The sequence below is a fragment of the Quercus robur genome, chromosome 5 (genome assembly GCF_932294415.1).
Source record: "Quercus robur chromosome 5, dhQueRobu3.1, whole genome shotgun sequence".
NCBI classification, from domain to species: Eukaryota; Viridiplantae; Streptophyta; class Magnoliopsida; order Fagales; family Fagaceae; genus Quercus; species Quercus robur.
Window position 1 is genome coordinate 61,401,368 of NC_065538.1, and position 15,006 is coordinate 61,416,373.

A 15,006-nucleotide genomic window follows, 5' to 3' on the forward strand; every position below is an offset into this window, starting at 1 on the left:
AAAGGTTTAGAATCTAGATTGTGGCACTTCATTTAAAAACTTATAACTCGAGTTTAGTTTAGTTTAGTTTAACCATAGTTAAATTTAATTACATTAAATTTTAAATGAGTTGGTACAATCTAGACTTTAGATTTACTTCACTTTAAATCATAATCTTTAAATGGACACTCTCCATTTTACTTTGAAATGAAGAGATCCTAAGATCCTTATCCAATATGGATTTGGCGAAGTTCTAATTTTTAAACGATAAACAAAAGGAGAGTAAATTGCGTAACTTTTTTGAGCTCAGAACGACAGAAATCTTTTATTAAATGCCAAATATAGTCATACAAAATAAACTTGTGCATACACTAGCGTAGTTGGAACATTCACTACAAGCAATGTAGTCCCAAATAAAACACCCCAGAGAGCCATTAAGACCAAAAGAAAATAGCGCCATGCCCAACACCTCTATATTCATAAACGTTGGAGTTGTGACTCCATAAGCCATTGATATTCCTCCAAACAGCACATTGCATTCTCAAAAATTACCTTCGGATGGACCTGTACATGCTCAAAATAGAATCTATTTCTTGCATTCCATATAGCCCATGCCATGGTTGCCCATTTTTCCAAGTCTAGTTTACTGAGTTTCTGTTGCATCTGATTAAAGAGAAGGAAAAAAATCACTTGCCTCATTTTTGCTTTTTTGGATTCTCCCTTTGAACAAAGCTCACACGTTCTGTGCAAATGGGCACTCCCAGAGCAGATGGCTGTTTGTCTCAGGTTGTTGGTGGCAAATTTCACATGTCGACTCAACTCTAATCCATCTCCGGTGAAGGTTCTCGTGCGTCGGTAAGCAGTTGGAACATGCCCTCCAGATTAAAGTACACACTTTTGGTGGTACATTTAGCTTCCAAATTCTCCTCCATGTGGACCTGGACAGATGAGTGCTCAGCTTGGTGGGGATTTTTCAGCCTCAAAGCCACTTGGTAAGCAGTTCGAACTGAGAAGGAATGAGTTCTATTCTCTTTCCAAATCAGCTTATCCGGGGAGTTTAACTGATTGAGTGGCACTGCCAAAATATCTTCACATGCCCGACGATCAAATAGTGCATGGATCCCTCTATCCCACTGGCGAGTATCCTCATCGATTAACTCCCTCACTTTCATCTCCCTTGTGGGGGCATTCACAAAAACAGGTGCATTTGGCAGCCAAGCGTGACTCATGACTCCTATGCTTTTGCAATCTCTAACCTGCCACCGTGAGCCAGCTTTAATGAGATCTCTTGCTTCCAGTATAGAGCGCCATACGAATGATGGATTATTTCCCAGTTCAGCTTCTATGAAAGAGCAGCTTAGGAAGTACCTCGATTTGCATACCCTATAAAAGAGAGAGCTTGTCTTACGTATTAACCTTCAAGCTTGCTTTGCTAACATTGCCAAGTTGAAAGCATGAAGATCTCGAAAGCCCATTCCTCCTCTCTTTTTTTGAGTGCATAATTTACTCCAATGAATCTAGTGAATTTTCCGCTCTTCATGCTTCTGACCCCACCAATATTTTGCTAAAAGGGAATTAATATTATCATATATTGTCTTTGGTAGCTTTAACAGACTCATAGAATAAGTAGGAATAGCCAGTGTCACAGTTTTTATTAAGATCTCCCGTCCCGCCTTTGAAATAAATTTCTCCTTTCATCCCAGCACTCTTTTGGAGATTTTCTCTTGAAGCTCTTTAAAGGTCCCCACCTTTGACTCCCCATTACGCATCGGCAAACCAAGATACTTCTCACATTCATTCATAATTCTTTTCCCCAGCATTTGTTGAATCTCTAGCTTCACCTCTTGCCTCATATTCTTATTGAAAAATAAGGATGTTTTTTGCCTGTTAATTGCCTAACCTAAAGCTGCTTCATGTCTACCCAATATGTCCATCGATCTTTGACACTCCTCTAATATTGTAGCTTGGCAAAATAAAAGGCTATCATCAGCAAACAAAAGGTGAGAGATACGTACTCCATGTTGGCTTGACAATATTCCCTTGAGTGCATGATTTTCCTCAGCCTTTTTCAATAAAGCTGACAAACTTTCAGCATAGCGAAGAAACAAATATGGTGATAATGGATCACCTTGCTTGATTCCCCATGTGGGATTCACAAAACCTCTTGGTTCTCCATTGATGAGGACTGAGTAAGAAGTTGTAGTGATTGTCTCCATAGCCAAGCTAACCCACCTACGATCCAGGCCAAGTTTAAGCATAATCCTCTCCAAAAAGGACCACTCCACTTGGTCATATGCTTTATTGATATCCAATTTCACTACCATTTGTCCCACCTTGCCTCTACATTTATTTCTCATCCTGTGAAGCAGTTCATATGCTTCTGTTGTGTTGTCAGTGCTAAGCCGATCAGGAACAGAGGCACTTTGAGCATCAGAGATGACCATAGGCAGCACTTGCTTCAATCTGTTTGCTATAACTTTTGAGAGAATTCTGGAGACCACATTGCCTAAACTGATTGGTCTATAATCTGCCATCTGCTTTGGGTCATTCTTCTTAGGGATTAGTACAATATGAGTATAGTTCATTTTATGCAACATATGCCTAGAGTTTAAAATTGAAAGAATTGCCTCACTAACTTTAGGTCCAACAATGTTCCTATATTTCTAAAAGAAAAAAGGAGACATACCATCCGGTCCTGGAGCTTTTGAAGGATGCATTTGGAAAAGGGCTCTTCTGACCTCATTCGGTGTATATCTCTATAGTAAAGAGTTGTTCATCTCTGGGGTGATATGTCTATCTACCGAATCTAGGACATTCTCCATACTTGTGGGATTTGCTATGGTAAACAACTCTTGAAAGTATTGCTACGCTACCTAGGCTATGTGGTCATTAGATGAGCGCCATACATCTTCCTTGTCTTGAACACCAAAAATATGATTCTTTCGTCGACGTTGACTAGCCCTTTGATGAAAGAATTTTGTATTCTGATAATCAGTAGGTAGCCAAATAGATCTGGATCTCTGTCGCCAAAAAAGTTCATCTTGGTGGAGGATGGTATTGATTTCTATCTTCAGAGCATTGATTGTTTGCAGATGTTCAGCCTTGTTTTGCATGGAGAACTCGTCTAGTACGGCTTGCTTTTCTTGGAGCCTTAATTTAGTATTTCCAAAAGTGATTCTACTCCAATCTACCAAAGCTGTTCTACATTTCTTTATCTTCTCAAAGAGTCTGAACATTGGGCTCCCGTTAAGAACTTCCATTCCCCAAGCCTCCCGAATTACTTCCTCACATTCTAGATGAGAGACCCATTTTTCTTCAAATCTCCTTGGTAGCTTCTTCCTTCTCCCTGGGTTGGTAGGTTTAGATGTAGTTATTAATAATGGGACATGATTTGAATATGATGCTTGGATATGAGTAACCTTCGCATAGGGAAAGAGATCTCTCCATGCCAAAGTTGCACAGGCCCTATCTAGCCTATCCAGCACAAAATCCTCACCCAACCGACCATTATCCCATGTGAAAATATTTCCACTGAAACCCAAGTCAACAAGTTCAGAGTGCAATAGAGTCTCCCTAAACTCTTGCATTTGCCTAAGTGGTTTAGGAAGTCCTCCCTGCCTTTCCTCTGAGCTTAAAATCTCATTGAAGTCACCACAGCAAAACCATGGTGCTGAGCTTCTAGAGTGAAGATGTTTGAGTAGACGCCATGATTCCTGTTTTCTCTGCTCCTCTAGCCAGAAAAAAAACTAGTGAGACGCCATGGAGAAATTACATTCATGATCATAGCATCAATATGATTTGGTGAGAAAGTTTGTATATGTAGATCTATCTCTTCCATCCATAAGAGAGCTAACCCGCCCCTTCTTTATGAACAAGGTACAACTAATTAACATGCACCGGTATGGTAAATCAGCTTGGATCCAATGCATCTCTTCCACAGTTCTTTTTGTCTCCATCAGAAACAAAACTTTGGAAGCTTTTTCCCTCACTAAATTGCGTAACTTAAACCAAGATATAGATCGCAAATAAGCAAAAAAAGTTGAAAGGGTTCATCTATCTATCTATCTATCTATCTATACTATAATAGCCTCTGAGTTCTTCTATTTTTTTGGATAAATGTTAATAATTTGCATCTATTATAATTTAGAAATATATATATTTTTTCAAACAAATAAAAATGGTAAACTTTAGAGATAAGCAGTAACTGTAATTTCTTTTTTGAACGTGAAGGGAAAAAAATCCTAAATTTTAGGAGTTCTCTTTTTGAATTCAAAATGATATTTGTTATTTGACATTTATGACCTTATTTCTGAATGAAGTTACCCTTCATTAATGAGGGTATTTTTGAATCACATAAAAATCCAGTTGAAAGAGAGTAATCCTCTTATATCTAGTATAGAATATAGTATAGCTATAAGAGGATTATTCTCTTTCAACTGGACTTTTATATGGTACAAAAATACTTAGAAATAAAGTCATAAATGTCAAATAACAAATTTTATTTTGTATTAAAAAAGAGAACTCCTAAAATTTAGGATTTTTTTTCCCTTCATGTTTATCTTTTTATTCCCTAAAATTTAGCATTTTTTATTCTTTTTTCATCTGAATTAAAGAAAAACACCCCCAATTTAAAAAATAAAAAATAAAAAAATAAGAGAAATCCTAAAATTTAGCCTTCATTTCTCTCATGTTCATCTTATTTTTCCTACCCAAACTTTTCTCTATATCACTACACCACTTTCAAACACACGTTCAAAAAAGAAATTATTCCTTATCTCTCATGTTTATCTTTTTATTTCCTAAAATTTAGCATTTTTTATTCTTTTTTCATCTAAATAAAAGAAAAACACCCCCAATTTAAAAAATAAAAAATAAAAAAATAAGAGAAATCCTAAAATTTAGCCTTCATTTCTCTCATGTTCATCTTATTTTTCCTACCCAAACTTTTCTCTATATCACTACACCACTTTCAAACACACGTTCAAAAAAGAAATTATTCCTTATCTCTAAAGTTTATCATTTTTATTTGTTTGAAAAATAAAAAAATATATTTTCAAATTATATTAATGCAAATTATTAATATTTATCAAAAAAAAAAAAAAAAGAGCCTCTAAGCACGCACATGCAACGCGAGTGCTTAGACTGTAATTATATATAGTTGCTTTCTAAACTTGAAAAATGGCACTCGGTCAAAAAACTCATTAGGCCAACTAGGATAAAACAAGGCTTTAATCATCCAAGGAATCATAACCAAAGCATTCCTAAATTTGAGCAATCCAATGGAGACCATTGAGGACCATTTTTGAGGTACTTTAGTTTAGGTACACTCTTTGAGGTAAGAATAGGATTTGTTTTCAATATAGCCAGTGGATAGTGGTAGGGAAAGAAAAATTCATTATTTCAACGTCTTTTCCTCTGAATTCTCTATGGTGGAATAAGAATTGGAGAAAATCCAAAAAGAATATCAAAAAATCCTTTCATACAACCACAAATCCCCATTTAGATATCTAAAAGAACCAATCAAATGAATGAAATAGGGCCAGACAATAATCAAAGCAAGCTTCTAAGACTTATATTGGAGTATTATTTAAACTAGACGCTAACCCGTGCGATGCACAGGATAGTTAAATATATAAATTACAAATATTTATTTTGCTTGAAGGTTCTATGATTTTAAAATAGATAAAATGATTATTTCTTTTTTTTATAAACAACAATCTTTATTGAAATGTATCCAAGTACAGACGGAATATCAAACAAAGGAGTAACTACACTAAAAATACATTTGTATAGAGGAATCTACATGTTTGGAAGCTCTAATTGTACATGCCTGAAAATGTTTTCAGATTGTTGGAAAAATAACAATATTTTGAATTTGCTCAATAGAGACACTTTTTGTGTGTGTGTGTGTGTGTGTGCGTGTGTGTGTGAATAAAACTATAGTGCAGACTTTATTAATAGTATTATCATTAAGTAACAGGTACATCACTGTCTATGAGACTCATAATACATGGAGGGAACTCCTCTAGCCAATATATTACATCAATATAGTTCTTTGCTTCATATGCTACTTCGAGGAAGATGATAAGAGAAACATATATTCTTTTTTTTTTTTTTTTTATAGGAGAAACATATATTCTTGATAGAGGACTCAAGCCCACTACTATCATTAAGGATCTAGGTAATCCGCAAATTAGTGGTCCAACTAACTTTAGTTCATCTATCAGATTTTTGACTATACACTCTACTTCAACTTTTTGAAGCCCCAAATTTACAAAGCACTACATTTTGTAATCTTATAGCCTACACTTCAATATGATCATTCCCTACTTCTAATTTTACACACATTGCTCATATACATTGGCTTGAACTATCAACAGCTACCCCTAATCCATACGATGTATTGTTATGTGGTCCATACAAATATTCTACAAAAAAGTACAGCAAGCTCATATGACATCAAGTGCAACCAATCAAATAATTCAGCAATTTAGACCCAACAAATGGCACTCCAAAGCCTTACATTTGGGAGGGGAAAAAATGACAATAATAAAATGCAGGACCAAACATATTTTATCAAACATGTAAAGATGATGCAAACTCAACAAACACACAATAAAGTCAATGCTCATTACACATTACACAAACACAATCTCTAGATAAATGCTAAGATAGATGATCTATCTTTTTTTGGCTAATAGACTTATCCTAAACTTTTATGTTAGTTTAATTCATAACAGAATATCAAATGGCATTCAAGATGATCAGTGTTAGATTGCTATAACCTATAACATTAATACCATTTAACAACCGTCTCTCGTAACAAAATAATACCAAGTATTTAATGAAAATAGAATATAGAATGTTGTTTCGTGCTTTATGATGCCAATAACAATAGGCCTTAAAATTTGATATTCTAGACCAAACTTAGTAGTTGTAAAGTATCGAGCTTTTTTTTAAAAAAAAAAATTTCCATGGTTCTCATTTCTTAAGTGCATTTGTTAGTACAGAATTACTACTTGAATAGATTATTTTTTTCCTCCTCGTTAGATAAATTACTCTTAACAATACCCAATTCCAAATTTTCAGCACAAACTGGTTAACTTTGCTGATCTTATTTCCAGTGCAATTCACTCTTCAAATTATGCAAACTGCTAACACCTTCAAGATTAATTTATTTTTAGAAAATCCAAAACTTAAAAGGCATAAAGAAAAACCAAACATTAAAGAAAAATACTTCAAAAAGTAACTAAAAGTTAAAGGCTTGTGAGTAAAACAGACTTCTCAATCTAATGGGTTCGAGTTTCCTTTTTAAATATCCTTGACACAACAAATTCTCTATTGATAATGCAATAGGCTCTTACAATAAAACAAAGGCTAAAACCGAAATATCAAATTGTGTTCAATCATAGAAATATTATGGCCTTTTGCTATGTTGTTTTTTGGTGTCAGCCAAACAAAGCATGCTTTCTCATATTGTAGTTTGCAATCATAGTCTTTGCAAATTATATGACAGAAGACTATGTAATCAGTAATTTCTTTTGCACTTATTGAGATAGCTTACCAATATGTTATTAAAATAAATAAATAAATAGGCATCCAGAGAAGGTTATAATTGAAGGGATAAGAAGATGAACTTAGGGTGAGAGACTTAAAGCAAGACAATATAAAGAAACTCCTGCAAAGCTTTGGCAAACATCTCTGTGCTGAAGTGATCGCTGGAGAAGACATATCTAGGCTCCAAAATCCATACCAAACACACATAGTTTCAACTTTTAGTAGATTTTATAATCAAATGGGATAACTTGCACACAAAAAAGCATCTTGCTCTATATTAAACTTTCAAAACAAAATAATATAACAATATAAAAGTACGGTTCAATATCAATGGTTTGAGATTAAATTTAACCTCCTTGGAGGGCTAACAAACAAAAATTTAAATAAAGGAAACTACAGCTACAACTCCTTTTTCATATATATATATATATATATATATATATATATATATATATATATATTCCAGTACCACTCATTCATTGAGGAATTTTATCAATCATATTATACGTATATATATAAATATATATATATATATATTCCAGTACCACTCATTCATTGAGGAATTTTATCAATCATATTATACACAAACCCTCCCCCCAAAAAAATTCATGACCATTGCTAATATCAATGCAATAAACTCTAACATGAAAGAGTTGGGAAAACCCATCCAAAAAAAAAAAAAAAAAAAAAAAACAGCCCACACTCCTTTCACACCCAATAGAAGGTGGAAACCTTTTGTTACCTTAAGCAAGAAATTTAGAGTGACAGAAAGGTAATATGGAATACCGCTGCTCCAATCGCCTTACAAGTCACAACCATCCTCACTAATCATTGCCACCAACAATGGCCAAGTTGCTCTCTAAGAAGCTTTCGTGTGCACCAACCCAACCATTAAATCACGATGAAAGTTGTCAATACCACCTACAAATCAAAAAATCTCAAATTATACTACCAAAAATATCTGAGCTTTTCTCTACGGCCAAACACAACAATAAAAATGAAAAAGGAAAAAGAAAACATGCTGAAAGAAAAAGGGGAACTTATTGGAGGCAAATTGAAATCTGAAAAACAAACAAACAATTTAACAAATTCTTAGGTGTAGATTAGAGTCTTATAATCCAAATTGACTTTTGAAACCAACAGTACTCAAACTAAAAGCAATTTGAAAATAAACGAATTAGTAAAACTAAATAAAAATTAAAATGATTCACAAATACATGATCCGATTTTTTTGGAGAGAGAAGAAATGAGTGAATTTCTTGAAGGAGTCGGTGTTTTGGGCTAAAGTTGTCACCGGGGAAAAGAGTAAAAAAGGCCAACAGAACATCACTTAAGAATTTTATCAAACATTTTGTGTACATGTAAAAGAAGCAACACTCAATGAATCACTGAAAAATTAAAATGTAACAACAAATTGTCCTAAACAGGTATGTATTATGTGGTTTTACACTCACAACTTAGTAATTCCAAATTTGCAATATCCGATCAAAGTTTCTTGGACAATATTCAAGTGCATATTAATATTATAATAATGTGTTAAGAGAGCAATAAATTGGATTACTTAAGCAAACAAAGTCCAAAAAGAAAATTTGAAAAAGAAAAGAGATGTACATATCAGAATCTGTGCTAGGACGACTACTTGCTGCAAGCTTTCGTGAGAAGAGACTTCTGTTTCCTGAAAACCAAAAAAGAAAGATATACCTGAACTGAAGAAAACACAAAACAAATTAGAAGTAGAAAGTAAAATGAAAATAAAAATCAAATTGTAGATTTTGGTTTCCGGATGGTTCTAGGGCTTTTATGCTTTGAACCAACTTCTATCAATATTTATAGACTATGAGGAGAGAAAGGCAGGAAGGAAGGAAGACAGAGAGATTGCCGCTAGAAGGGAGAGAGGCTGGCGTGAAGTAAATGTGAAACCGTAGAACAGAAAGTGAGGAAGGGGAAGGAATGTGAAACAAAACGTGGGGAGAGAGGAGCTTTAAACCGTGCAACAAAAGGAATTTAAAAACAGAAGGTTGAAACAGTGAAAACAAAGGGTTTCAGCTGAAAAGGCTTTGTTGGGCTTTATGGTAGAATTATATTTATAAGAAGTGGGTTTTATGGTGGAGATAGGACTAGGATTGATTTTATATTTATTACTATTTTAAATTTTAAAATTGATAAAACTATTTTAAAATTGTAGGACAAATTCAGAAAATGAGATGAAAATGACATGGCCGCTGATGTGGCTCAACGTGAGCCTGACAGCACTAAATGCTACGCTTCAGCTTTGAGTATTATATAGATTGCTCCTTTCCTTTTGTTTGTTTCAATATAGAAATAATAATAACTAGTCTCGTTACAAGCGCTCCGCATATGTGATAAAGCTTTTTGAAATGGAGCAAACTGTTAAATTTAGTGTGTGTTAAATTTTAGGAAAAAATGCATCAAACGTGGGTGAGATATATATATATATATATATATATATATATATATATATATATATATATATATATTTATTTATATATTTTGGAGAAACAGACCAAGCTGGCCAAACTATTTTATTGCTAACAAATCAGAAACAAAGTGCTTATAGATGTCAGGAGAAACAAACTCCATCTAAACTAAAACAGGAAAAGAAAGTCTTGCTCTTCGTGCTAGTGCATGTGCCAAATCATTGCCTTGTCGATGTGTATGAGAGAGAAAAAAACTGTAGTGAACTAACTGAAGACATGATGTCTTTAATCAAATGACCCACTAAAGGGTGATGGAAAGTAGAAACACTGAGAGCTTGTTTGGATATCATGAAAATTGAGTGATATCACTCAGTTTTCATGATCCATCATCCAAACCAAGTGGGTCCCGCGGATGACAAACAGTTTGGCTTGGTTTTGGATGATTGTTTCCATGACTCAAAAACTCAAAATTTTGGATGTGGATGATGGAAAATGAAAATAGGCTTTTGGTGTTTTCAAAAGTTGAAAACTGAAACTCAGTGGCAAATGTGGTAAATAAGATTACGTTGTGGGGCCCTTACCAATGCGTTGTCACATCAGAGTCACGCTGGGTAATTACCGTTGCAACTCCCCTGTTTGATTTCATTTCTCCCCTAAATTTTCAATGAAACTTTTCCCTCTTCTCACTTCCTTCTCTCAACCTCCTCTCACATCAGAGTCAGGCCTCTTCTCATTTTCACTTCCCTTTTCATTCCCAACAAGTTAGCTCCATGACGAACACTCCGTGATCGAAGCACTGAACTAGGCCTGAGAAGAACACTGCATGATCGAAGCACTGAACCAGGCCTGAATCTTCACCAGCGAGTCCATACCGAGCTCTGTCACCAGCGAGTCCATACCGAGCTCTGTCACCATGTCCATACCTCTCTCTCCCTCTCCCAAGTGCAATATATATCTCCCAGGTGCAATATATATCTCTCTCTCCCTCTCCATTTTTCATGTCCATTGTCTGATTTGGGTTTTTTTGCTGGTATTATACTTTGGATGTGAAAATGGGTTTTTCTCCATGTACTGATGTTGATGACCCTTTTGTTTATACTAGTAATTAAATATATCAATTAACTGAGAGCATCTAATTGAAAAATTATTGTTCAAAACCTTGCATGGAGGTAGAATTGATCCTGCTTTTCACGTATGGAAAATCTAGAAACAAATAGGCTTGCAAGTGAAATAATAATCTTAAATTGGTTCATGTTGATCTTGCAAGACATGCTTACAACATATTGTCTCAGTTTATTTTTGGTCATCTCCCCTACCCCACTTCTTTTTTTCCATTTCTTGTCTTCCTTTTTATCCCTTTTCAAATAGATACTATCAAGGTTCATTGCTTCCTTCTTTTCGTTCCTGTGCTTGGTTGTCTTGTTAAATTATAACAAGTGAGCAGGTTTTTTAATGGAGTATTAATGCAATTATGTGTCTTTTGTTTATTCAAGTTCCTTAACTTTTACCGTGTACCCTTGGTGTGGTGGTCACTCCACAAGTATAAGTGCTTGTGGGGTGTGGGGGGCAAGAGCTAGGGTTCAAGTCTCCAAGAGGGAGTTTCACACACATATACACTTAGATTAGGCTAGAGTAGAAATTCTATCTTGTAAAAAAAAAAAAAAAAAAAAAAGCTCCTTAACTTTTTGTATGCTCTTATCCTAGTTACTGTAATCAAGACTTGGAAACACACATAGGACATTAACCAGGATTCTCTTTTATGCCAACCAAAGATAACATTAACTACAACATGACTTTCTAAGTTCCAAGAGTGCTCTTTATATGAGCTTTCTGTTGTATCTATTAGAACAGAAAATTAGATTAACACAAACAGCAACATTTGGATCATAAAGGGTTGTAGCCTCAATTCTAATATGGTAACAAACACAAGCTAGATTCTCAGCCTCAGTTCTTAAATCAAGGAGTTGAATTACCAAAGATAAAGCATGACAAATTGCCTCCCAAATTCAAATATCAAGCCCAAGAGCTGACTTTGTTCTTTGCAATTTTTTTAGGAATATATTCTGCATTTACTCTAGAATCTTTCCTTGTACAAATTGCTTTCTATATATGATGTAAACCTGTTGTTATATAAGAAAATAAAGCCACATTTCCATTGTATGGAGTAAGGATACAATTAGAAGGTTGCCTAGTTGTGTCAAGTAATCCTTTTTCTAGGCTTGACTTGACTGTGTTTCTGCTATAATACCTTTGGTGTTGCTTATCTTCTTGTTTATGGGCCACTTAAGTTGATGCAGTACAACTTTGATGCAATATTTGCAGCTCATGTCCATGCTTATGAGATTATAGGTTTTCTTGTCTTCTTCACTTAAGTTGAGTGGTTGGTTAGAGATTCAAGTGGCCCATTCATAAAACTATTAATATACATATATATTAACATATGCAATTGTGTTGGGAAATTTGTATTAGATGGCACAAGAAACTTAGGATGCTAACGACAAAATGTGGCCTCCCCACATTGAACAAATTTTCATTGACATTATGGTTGATGGACAACAAAAGGGAAATATGGAACATGGTGTCTTTAAGGGTACAACTTGGCTATCAATTATGAAAACCCTAAATGAGCAAACTGGGAAGAGTTTCCTCCCTAAGTAAGTGAAAGATAAGCATAATAGGCTTAGGCAAAAATAGAGAAAGTGGGGCCAGCTTTTGAGGCATACTGGGTTAGGGTGGGATGAGACAACCTAAACGGTTATTGCTTTTGAGGAGGTGTGGGCTAACGTGGTTGCAATATATTATATTTACTACCCTAATTCTTTGCATATATGTTTGTAATTTTTTTTTTCATATTAGCAGGATTTTGATGTATATATTGTCATTTTAGGGGGATCCTAAAGCACCTGCATTACAGAAGAAAGGGTGTCTTAATTATGACAAGCAGAGGCAACTTTTTGCCCCTAATACTACAACCGGTTCCCTTCAAATTTCCTTAAACACGCCAACCCCAGATAGTGATGAAGAGCATGCCCCGGAGGAGGAACTCGCCAATGAGGCACGTCATACCAAGTTGGGTAATGATGATTGCTACAATCCCAACATGGAGGGCATATCCCAAGACGATCCCCCTGTTTCTAAGCAAACCCAACGTGTGGACAAACGTCCCACCGAAGAGCCTACTACCAGGGGGAAGAAGGTTGCAAAGAAAGTGGATAGGGCTAGTGAGATGACCATGGCTCTTCAAGAGCACACTGTGGTGGCAAGGGAAAGGTTTTCCAACAAAAGGGAAAGTCTAGTGATAGCTTTGAACATGTTGCACAATCTGCCGGTAGTGGTGATCCTTGCTCACTTGGGAGAGCTTTAGATATGCTGAATCAGTATGAAGATCTTGGTGATGACACCTATGTTAACATCGCTGAGGTTCTCCAAAAGAAAGAGAAAAGAGTGTTGTTCATGGGTATGCCAGAGCATAGGAGGAGGAGGAGGTGGATGGAGCGCCATGCTCAGAAGCTGGATAATTAATGGGGATTGCTTTTGTAATGTTTTCTTATTGTGATTTTGATGTGAATCACTTGGTTGTAGTTTTTAGTGGTATTTAAGGACTTTATGTGTGTGTTTGGACAATGTTCAACATTTGGTTTTATTTCTCTTATTCAGTTGAACACTTTTATTTAATGTAGTTTTATTTTAATGTTAAATGTTGTGAACTATACATGTGAATTTGATGTTATTTAAATTAGCATGTGAGCTTTGTTACTTGGTGCTCTATAGTTGACATTATTAACATAAAGTACTGTGTGTTTAATAATTGTTGTTATGTATTTGGTGTTTTTTTATAGTATTATATTTTTTTATAATATTTGTTATTTAGTTCATGTTACTTACATTGTAAGGTGAGTTCAACTAACATTATTGCAATTCCTTTAGTACTTTATATTAATTTGTCTGTTTATATATTGCAATATCTTTAGTTTTAATGCTTTGGTTTTTGCAGGGTATAGGGTATAATGGTCTTCCCCAGTGATCCTTTCTGGTAGTATGATTTCGATGATGCTTATTTTAACTTCGACGATGATGACATGAACATTGGTGGATGTGGTGATGACATGGACAGTGGTTTCAATGGTGATGACATGGATATCAATGATTGTGATGATGACATTACCACTAGTGCAGACACAGACTCAAAGTATGACAGTGAGGAGGAAGAGTTTTGGTTTGTATTTTCACTAATAGGTGAGATGGTGGCATATTTCCAATGACATTAAGACAAGCGCCCACAACGTACTAACATTTTGAGTGGAAGCGATTATATGGCTAAAGTGAGAGATGACAATTCTACCAATTGTCATGACATGTTCCGCATGACACTAGATCTATTCTATCACTTGGTCGATGAGCTGAAACATTATGGATACTTGAATGAAGAGAAGGGGCATGTTGACGTGCAGGAGCTAAGTGACCATATTCTTGTACATTGTCGGCCATAATACTCGGATACTACCTGTGGTAGACAGATTTCAGCATTCCACTAAAATTGTGGACCGCAAGTTCCGTAAGGTGTTGCGGGCTGTCCACGCATATGGCCATTATTCTGACATTTCTGATATAATTCCTTTTGGCAATTTTAAAGTAGTTGTATCTAATACCTATTGGTAATGTAAGTACAGTTGGACATGCTTATATGCAATTGTATGTGATACATTTTCGCAATGGAATATTTTTCAAGGACCATTAGGTAGGTTGTTATTGCATCTTCATTGTCAAAGCCTTGTTGACAATATCTTTTGTATAGTGGAGTATTTTGGTGGGCTGTTGGGACTACGTATCTTGTTGTCAGTATATGTTATAGGCACTGGAACTATATATATAGGTTATATTATGTTAGATGAGAACTCATTAGGCAGGTTGTATTATTATATATTCATTGTCAAAAGCTTGTTGACAATGTCTTTTGTAACTTATGAACTAATCTTGTAGTTTGACAATGGAAGTTAGAAATCTGTTGGTATTTTGTATATTTGGTTGCAAA

The 15,006-nt window shown here is 35.0% G+C and overlaps 1 long non-coding RNA gene across 1 annotated transcript; it reads right to left on the minus strand.

The window, feature by feature from the left end:
• Nucleotides 1–8,058: 8,058 nt before the first annotated feature.
• Nucleotides 8,059–9,328, minus strand: LOC126726563 (uncharacterized). The gene is made up of 2 exons (XR_007655992.1): nt 9,148–9,328; nt 8,059–8,457 (listed from the first exon to the last, which is right to left on the minus strand). It is a non-coding gene; the product is annotated as an uncharacterized LOC126726563 (long non-coding RNA).
• Nucleotides 9,329–15,006: the final 5,678 nt, after the last annotated feature.